This window comes from Mus musculus, chromosome 7, assembly GCF_000001635.26.
Source record: "Mus musculus strain C57BL/6J chromosome 7, GRCm38.p6 C57BL/6J".
Lineage (NCBI taxonomy): Eukaryota > Metazoa > Chordata > Mammalia > Rodentia > Muridae > Mus > Mus musculus.
Genome location: NC_000073.6, coordinates 126,908,772 through 126,928,826, shown reverse-complemented (window position 1 = coordinate 126,928,826; position 20,055 = coordinate 126,908,772). Strand labels below are relative to the sequence as shown.

At 44.9% G+C, this 20,055-nt stretch overlaps 1 protein-coding gene and 1 non-coding gene across 3 annotated transcripts in view; both read left to right on the top strand.

Annotated features, from left to right (window-relative positions):
* The first annotated feature begins 5 nt into the window (after window positions 1-5).
* Window positions 6-20,055, top strand: part of Tmem219 (transmembrane protein 219) — a 42,603-nt gene continuing 22,553 nt past the window's right edge. The window contains exons 1-2 of one of the 2 annotated variants that reach the window (XM_006508155.4): window positions 6-194; window positions 5,791-6,017. The gene's annotated coding sequence lies outside the window, so the exon portion shown is untranslated. Of the gene's footprint in view, window positions 195-5,790; window positions 6,018-20,055 lie in introns of those variants that run through there. The other variant, NM_001374613.1, reaches the window with a different exon arrangement.
* On the top strand, window positions 13,001-13,107 carry Gm23445. Its single transcript, XR_003947197.1, has one exon. It is a non-coding gene; the product is annotated as a U6 spliceosomal RNA (small nuclear RNA).

Sequence of the window (20,055 nt, the reverse complement as noted above, 5' to 3'; positions counted from 1 at the left end):
GGAGCCAAGAACCGGGGCGTGCGCAGTCGGTGGCGCCGTTGCAGTCCAGCCTGCGGGTTGGGGGGTGTGGTGTTCTGAGAAAACGTCTAAAGGATCCTTTGCCCCCTTGTTCATGTGGATGGAGAATACCGCAACCCGTGACGATTTCAGCAGCGCTTCATTCGCGTAAAAAGAAACAAGCGCAGAGGCTGAAGGTTGAGTATAGTTTTCCTAGCCCAGCTCAGTGCACTTGACAGACTGTTAGAAGAACCGTCAACAAAATGAAAGTTCACCGCGCGTGGTGGCACACACCTCTAATCCCAGCACTCGGGAGGCAGAGGCAGGCAGATTTCTGAGTTCGAGGCCAGCCTGGTCTACAAAGTGAGTTCCAGGACAGCCAGGGCTAAACAGAGGAACCCTGTCTCGAAAAAACCAAAAACCAAAACAAAAAAAAAAAAAAAAAAAAGAAAAAAGAAAGTTCTCCAATGAGGCCATAGGGTTTCCAGGGGACTCACAGGTTAGAAGGCGGGTGCAAAGAGTTCCCTGAAGGGAAAAGGATAGAGACCTGAATTACATATAACTAATTTTAGCCCTGGAGGCTGAGGCAGAGAGATTATGAGCTCCAGGGGATCCTGGCCTATACAGTCTTACCTATCTCAAAGCAAAAGGAGAACCATTAGGCAGGAACGTGGCGATTACAAGAATAAGACTGGACAAGCTAGTGAAGGTCTTAGAATCCCAGCTGTCATGAGACCTTCCAAGGAACCCCAAAAGAGAAGAAGGTATAGGGCATTGTGAACAAGAGGTGATAGCTGAGGTATTTAACAGCCTGCCCTAACGTCTGGAAGGGGTTTTGTCTTGGATGTTTAAGCAAAGTCAAACCAGGCAGTGTTGGCTCACACCTTTAATCCCAGCACTCAGGAGACAGAAGCAGGTGGCTCTCTGAGTTCAAGTCCAACCCTAGTCTACATAGAAAACCCCTGTGTCGGGAGAGAGTTCCAGTTTCTCTTCTCCAACTCTGTCACCAGCTGACTGGAAGATCTGGGCAAAGCTCCTCTCTCTGGGTCTGGTTGGTTCTTTTGCTGCTCAGTCAGGGGTACAAATCTAGTGTTGGCTCTGGAGAGGTAGCAGTGTGGAGAAGCAAAGTGGCTGTTAGAAGATGTTATCAAGAAATGTGTCCGGCACTGAAGAAACTTGTGTTCTGCCAAGAGGGATTGCCAAGCCTGCTCTCCCTACCAGGTGGAGCAGTGAGAAGGTAATTCTTGACTGGAACTTGCTCTCCTCCCTGAAGCCTTGCTGTTGCCAGGACTGGCCTAGCACCCATAGCGAGGCTGTGGCAGTGGCTTGGTCAGCTCAGTTTTACAAAACACCAATTTCAGGCAAATTCACACTCTGGTGGATAAGAAGCATATTCCATAATCATATCTGAACACAAAATGACCGAATATAACTCTCTCCTACAAATGCTAATTCTTTACTGTAGGAGGCATGGGGGAGGGGTCCTTGCACTCACAGATAAACACTTGGGGAATCTGTAATGTTAAGCACAGAAAGTTGTTCCTTCAAGGGAAGAAATGCTATACCTTGCAGAAGGCTGGAACCAGCCGTTAACTAACCTGGTGACCTTGGCTCTCTGTTTGGCAAGAGACTTCCAGCACCTAAAGAGAGTTGTAAATTTGTCTTCCACAGACAGTCTTTTTTTTTTTTAAGATGTATTTATTTATTATATGTAAGTACACTGTAGCTGTCTTCAGACACTCCAGAAGAAGGAGTCAGATCTCGTTACGGATGGTTGTGAGCCACCATGTGGTTGCTGGGATTTGAACTCCTGACCTTCGGAAGAGCAGTCGGGTGCTCTTACCCACTGAGCCATCTCACCAGCCCCAGACAGTCTTTAAAAGCTATCTTTATGTAATTTACAGAGTTTTGATGGAGTTACATCTGACCTGTATTTAGTTTTCTTTGTTCCTCAAAGAGATTTTGGTATGTTTTTTGTTTTGTTTTGTTTTGTTTTTAACTCAAATTCGAGTTAATTATTACCAGAATAAGTTTTCACCAAGTTGTGATGTGCTTAAATATGGATAAAATAAACTAGTTGGGGGTCAGACTTTCCAAATTTGAACCAACACTGGCTACTGGGGTCCTGTTGAGTTGAACTGCCTTCTTGACTCTGCAGGCTGCTGAAGGTCTGAGACCCCTGTGCTTTACACAGGGAGTTAGCCCTGATTCATTCCTTTCATCTTGTAGATAAGATTGAGGGGGAAGTCGGTTGGTTTGTGTATGCCAAACCAGCTTCAAATTTGAGAGACTCCTACCCCTCATCTAAGTAACAGAACAGACGCAGGCTACCACACCCAGCCAATGTGGTTCTGGTTATCAAATCCAGGGATCTGTGCGTGCCAGGCAAGCACTCTAAACTAAGCTACATCCCTAGCCAGCATAACAATGACTATGATAACCAGTAACAATTATTTCCACTTCCTGGGGCTGAAGAGATGGCTCAGATATAAAGCACACTGGATGTTCTTCCAGAGCAATAAAACTGTAACTAAGACATCTTCCATAGGTCCATCCTTAAGGCTTTTTTTTTTTTTTTTTTTTTTTTTACAAAATTAATTCTAAGCTTTGGTCCTGTAACAATTGAACCTGAACAAAACTGCTTCTGCTTAGACAGTTGTAACGCTACTAATAAATCTATCCCTGAGCTTGGTGTGGTGGTACACACCTTTAGATCCAGCAAGTTCCAGGACATTCATGACTGTGCAGAGAAACCCTGTCTCAGAAAAATAAACAGTAACTGAGTAAGTAAATCCTAGCCTGTCAGGAACAGAAACTAATATAACATCTGGGCTCTCTATAGGAGACTGTTTCCCAGTGCCCCCCTTACAACACACACATACACACACACACACACACACCCCACACACACACACACACACCACACCACACACACCACACACACACCACACACACATCACACACACACACACACACACACACACACACACACCACACACACACACACACCACACACATACCACATACACACACACCACACACACATCTCTCACACACACACACACACACACACACACCACACACACACCACATACACACCACACACACACCACACACACACCACACACACACCACACACACACACACACCACACACACACACACCACACACACACACCACACACACACACCACACACACACACACACACATACACACACACACCACACACCACACACACACACCACACACACACACACACACCACACACACCACACACACACACACACACGCACACACGCATTCTTGCTGTGTAAGTCGGGGTTTCACTGTAAACCAGTCTGTCCTGGAGCTCACAGAGAACTGCTTGCCTGTGCTTCCCAAGCACTGGGCTTAAAAGCAGGCGCTTCCATGCCCAGGTTAGTCCTCCTAATCGCTAGGGTTCCAGGGATGCCATACTGAGCCTAACTTCTAAGTCACCAAGTGAGAAAGCTGTAACTTCCCTCACAGAATCTGCCCACTGCAAGAGATGAAAAATTGCCCATGCCTTTTGTGATGCGTGATCCCTAGACCCCCACCCAATGTGACCTATACCCTAGTTGGTCCTGCTTGTAGGCTTTTTCCTTTCCTTCTACTTTATAGACATGGATGTTATTGGTGGTTGTCTTCAGATATTTTTAGTGACCTTTTTTTCCAGTGGGCCACGTTTTCATGAAAATGATGCCCAGAAATTTCTAAAATGGGTCAATAGGCTACTCTTGCTGTCTCCCAGCAGGGATGACTGAGTCCCTTATCATGCACACCACATGGGATAAACTTCTCTGAATAGGGATGATGCTACTGGAAAGGGTGATCCAAAACTCACCCCCCCACGCAACGCAAAGAACGCACCTTTTACTTAGTAGCTCAAAACCAGTTTCCATTTATATCCATTGACAAAGGGGAATGCAGACTGCACCAGGTGCTCTCCGCTGTGCCTGTACACTGCTGCTCTGGCAGAGTGCTCTGTGACTGCGCTGACAAAGCCGCGGCTGGAGTAGACTCCAGTTCAGTGCCTAGGACCCACGGTGTGTGGCTCACAGCCAGCCATCTCTAAGTCCAGCTCCAGAAGTTCAAAACTCCTCTGATCTCCAAGGGCATCCAAACAGACATGCATATGCAAAAATAATAAAACTTTAAAAAGAAAGAAAGAAAGAAAGGAAGGAAGGAAGGAAGGAAGGAAGGAAGAATGAAAGAAAAGAAAGAAAAGAAAGTCACTTCGAGCTTTTAAAAAGACAAGATGTGAGACTAGGCCTGCGGATGTGGGTCAGTGCTCACCTCACAGAAGGAAGCCCACAAGAGGAAGCCCTCTTCACTTCCTAGCTCCTGCACAAAAGAACCAAACTGAGCCTGATGAAGTGGCACTCTGGAGGCAGAGGCCGGAAGGGTCTCTGGGTCTGAGGCTAGCCTGGTCTACAGAGTGAGTTCCAGGATAGCCATGGCTACACAGAGAAAGCCTGCCTAGAGAAACAAAACAAAACAAAAGACAAAGACGCAGACAAAACGGGCTTCAGGCTCTGTGTTAGGATTCCTAGCTGTTTTTGTTCCTTGAGACTATGCGCGATGCCATTGTGTGATGTTCTCTGACCAGTGCCAAATGCTACAAAACGGCCTTTGTCATGCCACAGAGAGCCCTTCAACAAAAGGAGGGGACATTTATCTTAGTCCAACTACACATGTTTGCTCCTGATTAGCAAAATCCTGGAGAAGAGGCAGGATGTGTGATAGAGCCCAGGCTCCATCTGCCTGACCTGGAGGAGCCCCTGAGAGCCTGCTGTGGCCTGTTGCTCTTCTTTCAGATAGACTGTGTTCAGCCAGAGTCATTCCTGCTTCCTGACAGTGCTCTAAGCAGAGCAAAACCCCTGTCCAAATCCTAGAGACCCAGTACATGTAAGTCCTGTGGTGAGTCACTTTTAGGCCTTCAGCTGCTGCCTCAGGCCTCCCTAGACTGTGTTGTCCTTTCTGAAGAATCACAACTCCTACTTCCTTTGTTCAATGTTTGGTGTCTTCCTGGTGGCCCTCCGAAAGACAGCTTTGGGTTCTTAGTGAATGATAGTGAATTTTGTTTGTTTCATTGTTTACTGAGACAGTCTCTTATAACTCAGGCTGGCCTCAAACTCACTATGTAGCTTAGGATGACCTTGAACTTCTAAACTTCTAATCTCCCTCTTCTCTCTCTCTCTCTCTCTTTCTCTCTCTCTCTCTCTCTCTCTCTCTCTCTCTCTCTCTCTCTCTCTCTCTCTCTTGTGTGTGCATGTGTGTATATGTATGCATGTATGTGTTTATCAGTTCTCTCCTGTCACCACAATAGTTACATGGATGGAACCAGCAGCCTTGCCAGTCAGGGCCTTTCTCTATGGATGCATCTCAGTAGTCCAAATATACAGATTTTTTTAAAATATATTTTTTAAAAACTGTCTGTCTGTCTGTCTATGTATCTATTTTGGTTTTTCAAGGCAGGGTTTCTCTGTGTAGCCCTGTCTGTCCTGGAACTCACTCTGTAGACCAGGCTGGTCTTGAACTCAGAAATCTGCCTGCCTCTGCCTACCAAGTGCTGGGATTAAAGGCATGCACCATCACTGCCTGGCATAGAGGTTTATCCTTGATAACCAATTCAAAGCTATAATGTACCTGGGTTGAACCAGAGATAAAATTCATACGTCAGCAGGGCAGTGGTGGTGTTTTTTAAGTTAGGTTATTGCAAGAATTTCTGCTGCATGTTTGACTATAAATGAGGTCAAATTCCTATTTTTCAGAAACCGCTGGTGAATACCCATTCCCTTCTCTTTGTGAGCCTGTAGCCATGGGAACTGCAGCCAAGTACACAATAACATGTCCATGAACAAATCCTCAGGGAACAAAGTTCATTTTAATACAGCTGGCCTCAACACAGAAGAATCCGGGGGACGCCAGGCTTGGCAGCCTTGTGCTGCCTCCTGGCTTCAAGCTGCCTCTGGAGGAGGAGAAAGTGGAACTATCGCAGGTAAGGGCTTCTTGGGGGACCGGGGGTGGGGCTTGGGCTTGTGCCAGGTGTGTTGGGAGAGTCCTTTTAGGCTTGCTTTTCCAGAGGAGAGTAGGAGAGGAACCTTGTGTACCAAGGCCCCAGTCTTTAAGAGCTCTGCTGGTCTGTGAGTGTGTGTAGTCTAGTCTGGAGGCTAGAAGCAATTCCACCATCATCAAGTGTGTCGGCTAGGGGATCCTGATGGGGCCATCCAGCCCTGGAACCAGGAGCAGGGACACCGATGCTTCTATGTTACGTTTGGTGCTGAAGATTGAACCCAGGGCCTTGCCTTGCTAGGCAAGTGCTCTTCTGCTGAGAGCATCCCCAGTTCTGCAGTGGCTGCTTAGGCCTGCGTGGTAGGGAGGAACAGAAAAGCTTGAGGCTGAGTGATGGTTTTCTTGCTTACTAAGTCACTTTTCTGCATCCCTGACAGTAGGCCCCCTCATACTATTCTCCAAAATCTCCTTGAAACTTCACCTTCCTCTGAGCACTGGAGCCTGGGAAACCTTAGGCCCACCAGAGCTCTCCCCGTTCCCTTTCTCCTGCTCTGTGGGCCCAGCCTAACAATGCAGTTTCCTTATGACTAGGGCTAGCCAAGCCAGCCTACAGTGCATGGAATCAAGACCATCTTCCCACACTCGTCGTGCGAGGCTGGGCTGGGCTGTAGAAGAAAGTGATTATTTAGAACCACCATTGGGACTGGAGTCACATTCAGGGATCTTTGGCTGCCCCTGACGTACTGTGTACTACGTGAATCTTGTTTACTTATTTGAAAGAGCATTGCACATAGGCCAGGCTGGCCTCCAGCATGGTACATAGCTGAGGATGAGGTTGGGTCTTAGCTTCCACCTCTTGGGTGCTAAGATTCCAGGCCTGTGCCCACTCCTAGAAAATTACATGCCTGTGTATCACAGGGCTAAGGATTAGACTCAGGGTCCTGTCTGTGTGGGGCAAGCACTTTAGTATGGACCTATGTCTTCAGCCACCCATGTGGCTCATAACAGCACTTCTAATCAAGTTTCTCTGAACAAAGTCCATTGGACCAGGGCCACATGTCATGAAGAGGATCAAGGTCATACTCCAGACCTCCAGTCCAGTCCTTTCTCTTTCTCCCCTGCCGTTCACCTGGCTTCCCACCTAGGTCAGCTGCCCATTTTGAAACAAACTGCCGAGAAAAACAAGCAAACAGAAAATATTCAGCCTCTGCCCCATACCATATATAGATAAAAGACAGAGAAACAAGAAATACAGAGGCTACAAAAGATTTGACAGTTTTATGTTAAGCAGCTTTATCAGACAGAGGGCTAAAGCTCTTTGTCCAAAGAAGCAGTTTTAAGGACTCCTGCTACCTCCTTACTCTCTTTTTGTGTCTGTGTGGTGCTGGGATTGAACTTGGGGTCCTCACATAATAAATTCATGCTTTTTCTATGAAGGCCTGCCAGTTGCTGAGGAATTGAGTCAATTTTGAGATTCAAAAGAGCCAGGAGATTCTAGGCGAATCTGCGAAGAGTCTTCTACAGGGCTTCTCTGAAGCTTCTATTCCAAGACAGCTCAGGGTTTCAAAGCAGGGAGAGAAAATCAACAAAAAGCCTTCAGAGTATCCCTCATCGCAGTCACCAGATATGCTCAGGCGTCTCAAGCGTCTCAAAACAGGCTGTTGGCTTAACGCCCCCAAGGGCCCTACACTACACTCCTTGGACAAGTGCTTTCTCCCAGGGGAGTAAACAGACTTCTGTGGAGCAGGCTTCACACAGCAGGTTGCTGTAGGTTAGGATGCAGCCTACACCCAAGACATAACCCCAGCCTGACACTTCTTCTTTTATTACTTAGCTGTTATTTATGTTTGTCTGTTTTTGAGTCAGGATCTATCTTAGTATGCAGCCCTGGTTGGCCTAGAATTCACTGTGTAGACCAGGCTGGCCTCAGACTGCTGGATTAAATTCTCTGCTGGGATTAAAGGTGTGTACCAACATGCCTGGCTTCTCTTATTGCTTAAGATTATTTAGTAATTATTGAAAAGATTTAAGAGTAAGAATATCCAATGTCCACTAAGGTTTCCTCATACTTGCAATCCTTATTTTCCCCACAAGCAACCATTGACCAAAATTTTTCTCAAACATTCTACATATACATATATATTAATATATACTTTATTTATACGTATATTATACACACATGTTTATTTAATCATTTTATTCAACACACACACTGGCATACTGTATGTTTCTTTATGCTGTGTTGATTCCACTTGCTGTATCTCAGGCTTCTTTCACACTTGAGTGTGCAGATGCGTCTCATCCTATTTAGTAGCTGAATGGTGCTCTAATTGTAGATATAGCATGGTTTGCTAGAGGCTCCACTGACAGATCAACTAGGTTGTTTCACGTCTGTTATACACAGGGCTGCAATAAGCATCTTTGTTATACTTCTCAGAACACATGAGTGGGTTTGCCAAAGAAACCCGTAGATGTGGAGGATGCCTCTCAGAGTGGAGCATTTGTCTGTATGTACAAGCCCTGGCGTCTGTCCACAGTGTAAGGAAACAGCATCTCCTAAAGGTAGAGTTGCTGAATCAGCGATTACATTAGCCTCAGTGATTCTCAGCCTGCCCTTGAGAAAGCTTGAGTCTCTGTAAACTCTTTTCAAGGTTATGAGTGGATTGTCCCACCCTCGCCAGCACAATTATGAGTAAGCTGGGCCCCATCCAGGTTAGCACTTGTTTCTACCTTACCAACACAGGCTTTTAATTTCCATGTGTTTTTTTTTTAAGATTTATTTATTTCAATGTATGTGGGTACATTGTTGCTGTCACTGTCTTTAGACACACCAGAAGAGTGCATAGGATCCCCGTTACAGATGGTTGTGAGCCACCATGTGGTTGCTGGGAATTAAACTCAGGACCTCTGGAAGAGGAGTCAGTGCTCTTAACCACTGAGCCATCTCCAGCCCTGTTTTGCTTTATTTGGGTTTTTTTTGTTTGTTTGTTTGTTTTTTTCCATCAAAACAGCCAAATATCTGTAATGTGTCAGCCAAGTGTGTTGGTTGATATATTATCTCCACAGGTGAAACGAGCCAATTCAAACTAGGTTAGATTATATTAAATGCATGTTTATTGGGAAGCTGCTCTTGGGTGAGTTCACTGACCCCAGGAATGGTGGCCGGGAAGTCGACTTGGAGAGGGAGGGAAAGGAGATGAAGAAGAGAAAGCAAGAAAGAGTTTGCATACAGAAAGAGAGGGGTGTGTGTGTGTGTCTGGATTAAATAGGGAAGATGTCAGGGTCCAGCCTTGACACAGGATCCAAGTTCTCAACTGGAAGCAGGGATATCTGGAAGGCGCATGATAAATATACACAGACTATTTTTGGGGTACAAACTGACAGGCAATTTTTCAAGGCTTAAAGTTTCTCTCTCTTCTCTCTCACTCTCTGCTCTCTTTCTCATTCACTTGCTCACAGCTTGAGGCTGCACACACTCTGCCTTTTCCTGTGCACTTTTCTTTTCTTGAACTCTCATACTCCTACACACACATCACACACACACACAACAGGCATGCTCCTTTCTCTCTATCTCTGTCTGCCTGCCTGTCTGTCTGTCTGTCTCTCTTCTCTCTCTCTCTCTCTCTCACACACACACACACACACACACACACTCCATGCACACCTCACATCCTCTCCTCACTCAACTCTCTACTTGCTTTCTGCTTGCTCTTCTCATGCTCTCCTGCCTTTTGCGTACCCTAGTCTTTTATTGATACTCTGAAAGCAAGCAGAAAAAAAGACACTGTATAGTCATTGCCAAATCAAAGTCAAAAGAATAACCATATCTACGCCCGGCATGGTGGAGCATGCCTTTAATCCCAGCACTTGGGAGGCAGAGGCAGGCAGATTTCTGGGTTCGAGGCCAGCCTGGTCTACAGAGTGAATACAGAGGACAGCCAGGACTACACAGAGAAACCTTGTCTCGAAAAACCAAAAAAAAAAAAAAAAAAAAAAACATAAGAGAGAGAGAGAGAGAAAGAGAATAACCATATCCCACAAAAAATTAAGATTTATAATTGTTCCCCAAAGTTTCAAGCTTTCCCAAGCCTGTAGCCACAATAATAATTGTAAACTTATCGTTATTTAAACTTTAGCTTTTAACTTATTATACTTCAGAGGTCTGAGCTCCGAGGTCAGCTACTTGCATTTTCTTGTGAAGCTCTAATGATAAATGACATGGGCAAAGCTGCCGGGCAGTGACCAGAAAGAATCAAGTTAACCCTTAACTCAGTAGTTCTGCTAGCTTTCTGCTTCTGCACATTGCACACAATGACTCTCCTAAGAGTCACAGTGTTGCCTGGTCCACAAAGTGAGTTCCAGGACTGCCAGAACTATACAGAGAATCCCTGTCTCGAAACAAACAAACAAACAAAAAACCCCCAAACAAACAAACAAAAAAGAGTCCCAGTATTTTGACTGAGTTTTACTAATATAAGATTTTATATATTCTATATTTCCTTATCTAGGAACCACTCTTAAATGTTGTGCCAAGCTTATTTCATAACTTCAATAACTTTTACCTTTCTTGGGGTTCCAATGTTGGCTCTCATTCATTTTCTCATAATTTCTTCGAACTTGCTTTGCAAGTCAAACATTAATCTGGAACTACCATTGTGCAGTTGTTACATTGTTTCCAAGACAAGAACATGCAGCATGGGCCTGGGCCATTAGGACTGTGCTGTGCTGTGCCCCGTGCCTCAATTTTTAATTGTTTAAGAATCATTGGGGGCTGGAGAGATGGCTCAGCAGTTAAGAGCACTGACTGCTTTTCCAGAGGTCATTAGTTCAATACTCAGCAATTACATTGTGGCTCACAACCATCTGTAATGGGATCAGATGCCCTCTTCCAGTGTGTCTGAAGTCAGCGACAGTGTACTCACATACATAAAATAAATAAATAAAATATTTTTAAAAAAAGAAGAAGAAGAATCATTATATTGGGCTGGAGAGATGGCTCAGAGGTTAAGAGCAGTGGCTGCTCTTCCAGAGGACCTTAGTTCAATTCCCAGCAACCACATGGTGGCTCAATACTATCTATAAATGTAATCTGATGCTCTCTTCTGGCATGCAGGTGTACATGAAGATAGAGCATTCATATACATTAAATAAATAAATAAATCTTTTAAAAAAAAATCATTACATCAAGAAACATCTAGTTTCACAGAATTCACCAGAGCAGAAGAAAGAAGTAAGAAAGTCAGATATAACAGAATAATAATGCACATCAAGGACAACTGAAAAGCAGTCATGCACAAATGAAATCTATACAGCCGTTGTTCACGCTAAGGTTAGAAGAAATAGGAGCAACTGTTTTTTACAAAGAGCTGCTGAGGTCTACTGAGATCTCTCCATCCCGGCCTCCTGCAGGCAGTCCCTGTCATTGTATTCGGTACCTAGCAGGAAGAGTCCCCTGGAGAAAGAGTAGCCCAGCCCCTGGGCGGGAAAATTCAAGATTAGGGGTAGGGTATGCCACATAGGGACTGAGGGATGCTGGGAGAACCTGGAAGCCACATCTGCTTTGATATGTAAAATATGCAGCTCAGTCCCTTGTCCCAATCTGAAACCATAAAATTTGTGACCACTTTTAATCTCAGCAGAGTCAGGTAGATCTCTGTGAGTTTCAGGCCAGACTGGGATACATAGTGAGACTTTGTTTCATCCCTCCCCAAATTTATACTATATCAGCCGGAAGGTTAGAAATGTCAGTAAGAAATGGAGCAGACAGAGCCTGACTGCTGTCACCCTCATAGTCTTTTTTAGTTTTTAGTTGTTTTTTTTTGTTTTTTTTTTTTTTTACTTATTGTTATTTTGTGTGTGTGTATGATGTGTGTGGGTGAGTATGCATGCTACAGTATGTGCAAAGGTAGGAGGACAACTTTGTGGAATTACATGTAAAATAAATAAAATGTAAAAAAAAAAAATCTGTGGGGGCTGGAGAGATGGCTCAGCGGTTAAGAGCACTGACTGCTCTTCTGAAGGTCCTGAGTTCAATTCCAGCAACCACATGGTAGCTCACAACCATCTGTAATGGGATCTTATGCCCCTCTTCTGGTGTGTCTGAAGACAGCAACAGTGTACTCATAAATAAAATGAATCTTTTAAAAAATCCATGATATGTTAATCTTTAGAGCTCTGTTTGACAGCCATGTGGAGATGTCAAGTAGATATGAAATATGTAGGGAGGTTCTTTGAGATGAAAAACAAATTCAGTGTTGAGAAGAGTAAGGAGGAGAAGGTCAGACGTGCCTGGGTGGGAGCAGCTGATGCTGGGCATAGGCCCATACAACTTCTGCTTGGGGAGTGTTGAGCTCTCAGTCAAGCTCAAAGCCGCAGAAGAAGCAGAGGCCACACTGCGGCAGAGGGGTAGGTAGAGGACCCCCGGACCGGCTGGAGCTCACAACCACATCCGCTGGGAAAGCAGCAGATGCTCACAGGTACCCAGTAGCCAAGATTAGAATGATCTTACTGCCCCCGAGAGAATTTCAGGGACGTTTTTGAGATGATTTCAACAATCCAAACAAGAAAGAGGTTGATCCCTGGTGCTGTGGTGCACATCCATAATCCCAAAGACTGAGGCTGGAGGATCACAAGTTCAAGGCTAGCTGAGCATGGAAGTAAATGTCTGTGGAAAGTGGAAGCAGGAGGATAAGGAGGTCAACACCATGCTTGGCTATATGGTAAGTTCAAGGCCAGACTGGGTGACAGGAGACTGGCTCCAAAGGAGGAAGAGGAAGAGGAGGGAGAGGAGGAGGAGGGAGAGGAAGAGGAGAAGGAGGCAAAAGAAAATTGGAGACCTGCCCGATTACATAGCAAGACCAGTCTCAGTGGATGGATGGATGGATGGATAGATAGATAGATAGATAGATAGATAGATAGATAGATAGATAGATAGATAGATAGGTAGATAGAGATAAAAGCTGGTAAGGCGTGCTTGCTTCAGCAGCACATATTCTAAAATTGGAACGATACAGAGAAGATTAGCATGGCCCCTGTGCAAGGATGACACACAAATTTGTGAAGCAATCCATATTTAAAAAAAAAAAAGCTGGTAAGGCACAAAGGCAAGGGGAGTAGAGGAGAGAGTTGAGAAATGTCTGCGCGACAGAAAGTTTGGGGACAGATTTCATCCAAGGGACTGAGGCAAGAGGACTCAAGGATGAGCCCTGGGTTATGGCTGCATGAGTGCAGATAGTGGCATCATTCAAGGTGAGGAACTGCAGCACAGAGCAGGGCAGCGCACACTGTAGGCACAACAGAGCTGAGTCCTGCTCTCCATATCTGACCTACAGATATAGTAGAGCTGCTCACAGTGTCTGGGATTTGGGTATGATCCTGAAAGGTTCAGGCTTGTGATATCATGTTTGTGATATTGGAGCTCTTAGCTTTAGACACCAGGGGATGGTTAAAACCATTGGTGCAAGTATATTTGAGCAGAGGGAAAGGAAACAGCAGAAAGGAGTTTGATTTCTTGTGGTGAATATCCTTTGGGGGTTTCTACCCCACCCTAGGTCATTTAGCTCCCAAATAAAAGTCACAAGCCTTTATATGTATAAGTCTTAAAGCACTAGAGCTGGGCAGATATCAACCCTCGATGCTATTTTGTCTACTTCCCTGTCATTAACCCAGAGATATCACTTGCCATGCTCCACCTGGGCTGCTCCTACTCCAACTGGCAGGTCCTCATGACCATGTGCTCACAATCCACCTACCCCATGGCCACTTCTTCTTTCTTCCCTTGGTCTCTGCCTCAGACCCCAAGCTTGGGAAACAAAGCCCCGCCTACCTCTTGTCTGCCCAGCTACAAGGTATAGATAGGCATGTTTGTTTACCAATCGCAGATAAGTTGAGTGATGAGGTTTATACATGAGGATCTGCTCATCTTGGAGCAACCAGGTCTTGGGGTACAGACCTTAGTATTTGAATACCAGAAGCATCAGACCAACTCACTTCAACTTCTCCTTACCAAGTCCTCCTGGTTCTGCCTCCATGAGGTATCTTGACTTATCCACCGTCTCTAGCCTCACAGTGGTGACCCAGTCTTCCCGCACCACATTGTGATTACATTCTGGAAGTTGGTCTTGGTTATTTTTCCCTCTCTTCCTTTGGTCTCCTTTAACCCACTTCCACATTACAATTGGACTGGCTTTCTGTTTGTTTGTTTGTTTGTCTTTGTATTTAGATAAGGTCTCATGCAGCCTATGCTTGCCTCAAACTCACTGTTAGCAGAGCCTAGCCTTGAACTCCTCGTACTATGTATGCATACAAACACAAAAATACTTTTCTCTCACACTCATATAATACATATGCATTCTCTCATACTCATATAACACATATGCACGACATACAATATTTTAAATGCATACATTAAGTTATTTTTCTCTTTTTTCCCCCTTTGATATAGAGCATCACATATCCCAGACTTGCCTGTGAAATTCACTGTATAGGTAGGGTTAGGGTTGGGGTTGGGGTAAGGGTAAGGGTAAGGGTTAGGGTTAGGGCTAGGGATAGAGCTAGGGTTATGTTAGGATTAGGTTAGGGCTAGGGCTAGGGTTAGGTTAAGGTTAGGGTTAGGTCTAGGGCTAGTGTTAGAGTTAAGGTTAGATTAGTGCTAGGCCTAGCCTTGTCTTCAGGTCTGGGTTAGGGTTAGGGTTATACCTGAGGATGACCTGAATTAGAGAGTTAGGTTAGGCTTAGGGTTAGGGAGATACTGGAGAATGACCTTGAACGCCTGATTTCTTGCTTCTACTTCCCAAGTCTTAGACTATGGGCACACACAGTCACACTCAGCTTTGTCTTCCTCTTTCAAAAAAAGTCTGTTGAAAGCTGAAGGGATGGCTCAATAGTAAAGAGATCTGACTGCTCTTCCTGAGTGCTGGTGTTCTGCTCCCTGTACCCAAATGGTGGATCCCAGCAACAAGTAACTCCACTTCCAAGGTGATTACCAGGCAGGCTCATGGACACTTACATACCTGGGTGCAAAACACGCACATGAAAATAAAGTAAATTGAATAGAATCTCTGCTGACTTCATAGTAACCTGGGGTCTCTGTCATAGCTTGTTAGGTTAGCTGCAGACTAACACTCCAGCCTGTTCTCCCAGAACTCCAGTCTAAGCTCCCATACCTGCCTAGCAAGCCAATCTAGTTTCTGCTTGTTCCTTCTGTCTGAGTCCAGCCTACAGACTTTCCTAAAGGTCTTTATGGGCATAGGAATCAGTTCTTACCACACCAGGATACCATCCTATTTAAGAGGTCCTGACCCCTCACTGTCTGGAATCCCCATATTAATTTCCTTCATAAAATTTCAAAGATTTCATGTTAATCATCTTTCTCTGTGAAAGAGGGGTGAGAGTTGGGGAGGGGGGAATTCAGGGATTGGGGTGGAGGTGGGGGACAAGATTACAGAGCAATTCTCAGCATAGATGGATGCTTGGGAGAACCATAGAGGGCTCAGGCAAATTTGACAGAGTTCCTGCTTGCAGACAGGGTGGGTGGAGATAGGTTTTGTTTCCTACCATTCTTTCTCCTTGTTTCCACTTTCTATTTGGCGAAACACAGGTAAACTAAAGAAGGTTCACGAGTTTAACTACTTTTTAAATGTACAGCCCAGAGATGACCATCAGCTCTTTCCAGCCCCACCACTTACTTCATTTCCCAACTTGAAGCAGATTAAGCTTTTCCCCTTCCCCCAACCCCAGGCAAACACTGTTCATTCTACTTTCTGACTACTTTGGGTATCTAGAACAGGAGAGCACAGCATGTTTGTCCCTTCGTGCCAAGCACATCTCACTTAAAATCACATCCACAGAGCCTCTTCCGGCTCTGGCGTGCTGGCCAGGCTTCCTTTCTTTTAAAAAACTTTATCTTTATGCATATATGTATGCATCTGTGAGAATTTACACATGGGTGCGGACAGGATGGGGTGCCTTCAGAGGCAGAAGATGCCTGATTTTCTGGAGCTGGAGTTGGTGTAGGAGGTTGTAACCTCCCACCCCATGTAGTCACTGCAGTCCTTTGGAAGAGCAGCCATGGCTCTTCCTCCCCCCAGCTCTAGCGGTCCTTTTCTTTCTTTCTTTCTTTTTTTTTTTTTTTTTTTTTTTTTTTTGGTTTTTCGAGACAGGGTTTCTCTGTATAGCCCTGGCTGTCCTGGAACTAACTCTCTACAGAGTCTACACCAGGCTGGCCTCGAACTCAGAAATCTGCCTGCCTCTGCCTCTCAAGTGCTGGGATTAAAGGCATGCACCATCACTGCCCGGCTCGTGGTCCTTTTCTTAAGGCATAGTGTTGTATACTTGTTTGTCCGTCCATCTGCCGGCAGACACAGGCTTAGTTCTTTGTTTCACTGTTGCAGGCTAGAACACACGCCCTTTCCTTTCAATACCTGTTTTCAAATTCGATGTGTGTTTAGCAGTGAAATTGCATGACCACCTGGTAATTCTATAGTTAATTTATCAAGGAGCTGCCAGTCTGTTTTCCACAATGCATGCAGCTTCGGGCAAGGGCTTTCTATTCTCCACAAACTTGTCAATACTTACCTTACTTTAAAAACTATTTTAGTGAGTTTCAGGCTTGCCTGGTCTACCTGACTAAAAAAATCAAACAACAACAAACTCCCAAATAACAAATAACAACAAAAACAACAAAACAACAACAACAACAAAAAATACAAATAGTGGTTGCAAGCATGCGTGAGTGTGTGTGCTCAAGGCCACATCAGAACATACTTGTGGGAGTCACAGAGCAACCTTGACTGTCAGCCCATGACTTCAGGGTGTCTTTGTTTACTGAGGCAGATGCTAGGTAGTTGGACCATGAGCTTCCAAGAATTTGTAGTTTTGCCTCTCATCTTGCCATGAAAGTCATGGGATTATGGACCGGGGCTGCCTCTGGCAACCTTGTATGGGTTCCAGGGATTGAGCACAGACCTGTGTGCTGTCACAAGTGCTTATCCTTCATGCCATCTCCTCAGCCCGAACCACCCACGTTTCATTTGTTTGAGACTGGATCTGTACCTGTAGACCAGGCTAGCCTCATACTCAGGAGAACTGCCTGCCCTGCCTCCCAAGCACTGGTGTTTACAGAGGGCCCACCACTGCCAATCCCCACCCCAACTGTGCTCTTGATTTGCATTCCCAAGCAACCAATGATGTTCCATTAGCTTGCTTTTTTTTAATTATTAATTTTTGTTTTTGTTTTTGTTTTTGTTTTTTTTGAGACAGGGTTTCTCCATAGCCCTGGCTGTCCTGGAATTCACTCTATAGACCAGACTGGCCTTGAACTCAGAGATCCACTTGCTTCTGCCTCCCAACTGCTTGGATTTAAGGCGTGTGCCACCACTGCCCAGCTTTCTATTAGCCTTTTGTGTATCTTTTTTATTGAGCAATGTATATGCAGCCTTTGTTTTAAGTTGAGCCTCGTCCTCTCTTTCTCCTCCCCCTTCTAACCTGTTATTTACTTAAATGTTAAACTTTAGGGTTTGACCTTCACCCAAATTCAGTTTTCCAGACCAAGAGCATCCTGGAAGCAGCCTTGATTCTGCCATGATGGCCTGAGGGCTATCCCTCATGAGGTTTTTAGCAGTGAGGTGATGGAGCGCATCTGAAATCATAACAAATTTCTAGCCTTTCTGAGACAACCCTGCTGAGCTAGTCTGATATCTAGGTTGATGTATTTTCCCCACAACATCAACTGAAGATGGCCAATAAATGCTGAGGAACAATTCAAGGGTTTGTCACAGTCTGTGGGAAACGCATCCCACCCCAACCCCCAGCCCAGCGCCTTATTAACCTCAGGGTCTGAGCAGGGTGTTTTTTTTTTTTTTTTTCTTCTTTACATTTGTGACTTGTTCTTCAGCACAGATCCCTGCGGTTCTCAGGTCTGCACATCTGGCAGAGCCTCCCCACGCCCCAGTAATTCCATGCACAAGTTTCTACCAAATTGGATTTCCCTGAGCCTCAGGAGGACTGAGATTTGATTAAAGGCCTTGCATATTCTTTGCCTTTGTAGGGCTTCTTTCCAGTGTGGATTCTCTGATGCTAACATGTGTGAAGTGTTGCTAAAGGTATTGTGCAGCCAAGTTTTCCTCCGGTGTCAACACAAAGATATGGTATAGCACGTTAAAGGGAATAAAGACAGTTTATCAGCCAGGAGGTAGTGGCACACACCTTTATGCCAGCACTCTGGAGGTAGAGGCAGGCAGATCTTTCAGTTCAAGAGCAGCCAGGTCTACAGAGTAACTTTCAGGATAGCCAGGACGCAGAGCAATTCTGTCTCAAAACAAACAAACAAACAAACAAACAACAACAACAAAAGAAACAGCTTCTCACTGAGATTAATACAAGAAACTATGGCCCAGAAATGCAGATCTGGTTTGCTCTCATACCATGTTCCAATACAGTAACAGTTTGATGGGGCTGGAGAGATGGCTCACTGGTGAAGAGCACTGAGTGATCTACCAGAGGTCCTGAGTTTAATTCCCAGCAACCACATGGTGGCTCACAACCATCTGTAATGGAATCTGATGCCCTCTTCTGGTGTGTTTGGGTACTCCTAAACATAAAATAAATAAATCTTAAAAAAAAAAAGAATAAAATTCATTTAAAGAAAAAAAGATTCTCACATTTATTTAGTGCACATGGGCCAGAGAAGAGTCTGTGGGGCTCTCTCTGCCATCATGTGACTTCAGGTCCTTGGTCTGGCAGTCTGCATTTTCTCCTGCATTTCTCCTTGCAGGCCTCAGGGCACTTTTCAAATCCATGTGTGGAATGTGTGGAAACAGGAGGTAGGCAGGGTTATAGAAAAGACCATCTCTGTTACAGATTTTAAATGTTACCTTTGAGGGTTTGTGGAAGCTGGTTACCTGTTAAGGTAATATATCCCAAAGGTTTTACATGGCAGGCAGAAGGATGTAAGGCCAGACACAGAGGTGGGCCAATATTGGCTATTAAGGGGACTAAAAATAGCACAAGAGAATCTGCCTGTTGATCTGCAATATTCCAACTCTCCACACTAACAAAATTCTAATTATGTCAATCAGATAGGCAGAATCTTTAACATTGGTGTGGCTTTTTTCTGGAAACATCGGTTCAGACCAGTATTTACTCTTTGATGCCCACATAGTAAAGGTTTTGCTGAGTGAATTACTTGCTGGGTTTCCATCCCGTACTGTGTATGAATTCTTCTGCACTAAGTGGTCACCACTGGATATATTTGAAAAAGTTCTTTTCCATTTGTGCATTATAAAAATTTTATTATAAAAAGGTCTTTTTTTTCCATTTTATTTGGTATGAGTATGAGCATTTTGCCTGCAGGTATGTCTGTGTACCACATGCATGCAGTGCCCTCCAAGCTGGAAGAGGTCATGGGATTCGCTGGAACTAGAGTTAGAGATGTTGTGAGCCACTGTGTGGGAGCTGCGAACTGAACCTGGCTCTTCTAAAAGAGCAATCAGTGCTTTTAACCACTGAAACATCTCTCCAGTCTCTTGTCAGAGGCTTTTCTTTTCCCTTATCAATTTTTATTGTGTTTAAAATGTTATTTTTTTTAGCCAGGCGTGGTGGTGCATGCCTTTAATCCCAGCACTCCAGAGGCAGAGGCAGGCGGATCTCTGAGTTCGAGGTCAGCCTGGTCTACAAAGTGAGTTCCAGGGCAGCCAGGGCTATACAGAGAAACCCTGTCTCAAACAACAAGAACAAGTTCTTTTTGTGTGTGAGTGTTGTGCCTGCAAGCATGTGTCTGTGCCTGGTGCCCACAGGCGTTAGGAGAAGGTGTTGGCTCCCCTGTAGCTGGGATTGCAAATGGTTGTTGACTCTCACTTACGTGCTGGGAGCTAAATCCAGGGCCTCTGGAAGAACAGCCAGTACTTTTAACTGCTGAGCCATCTCTCCATTCTGACTACTGTTTTGACACAGAATTTTGTCCCATAGCTCTGCCAGGCCTGGAACTTGCTATGTAGCCCAGGCTGGTCTTGAGTTTGTAGCAATTT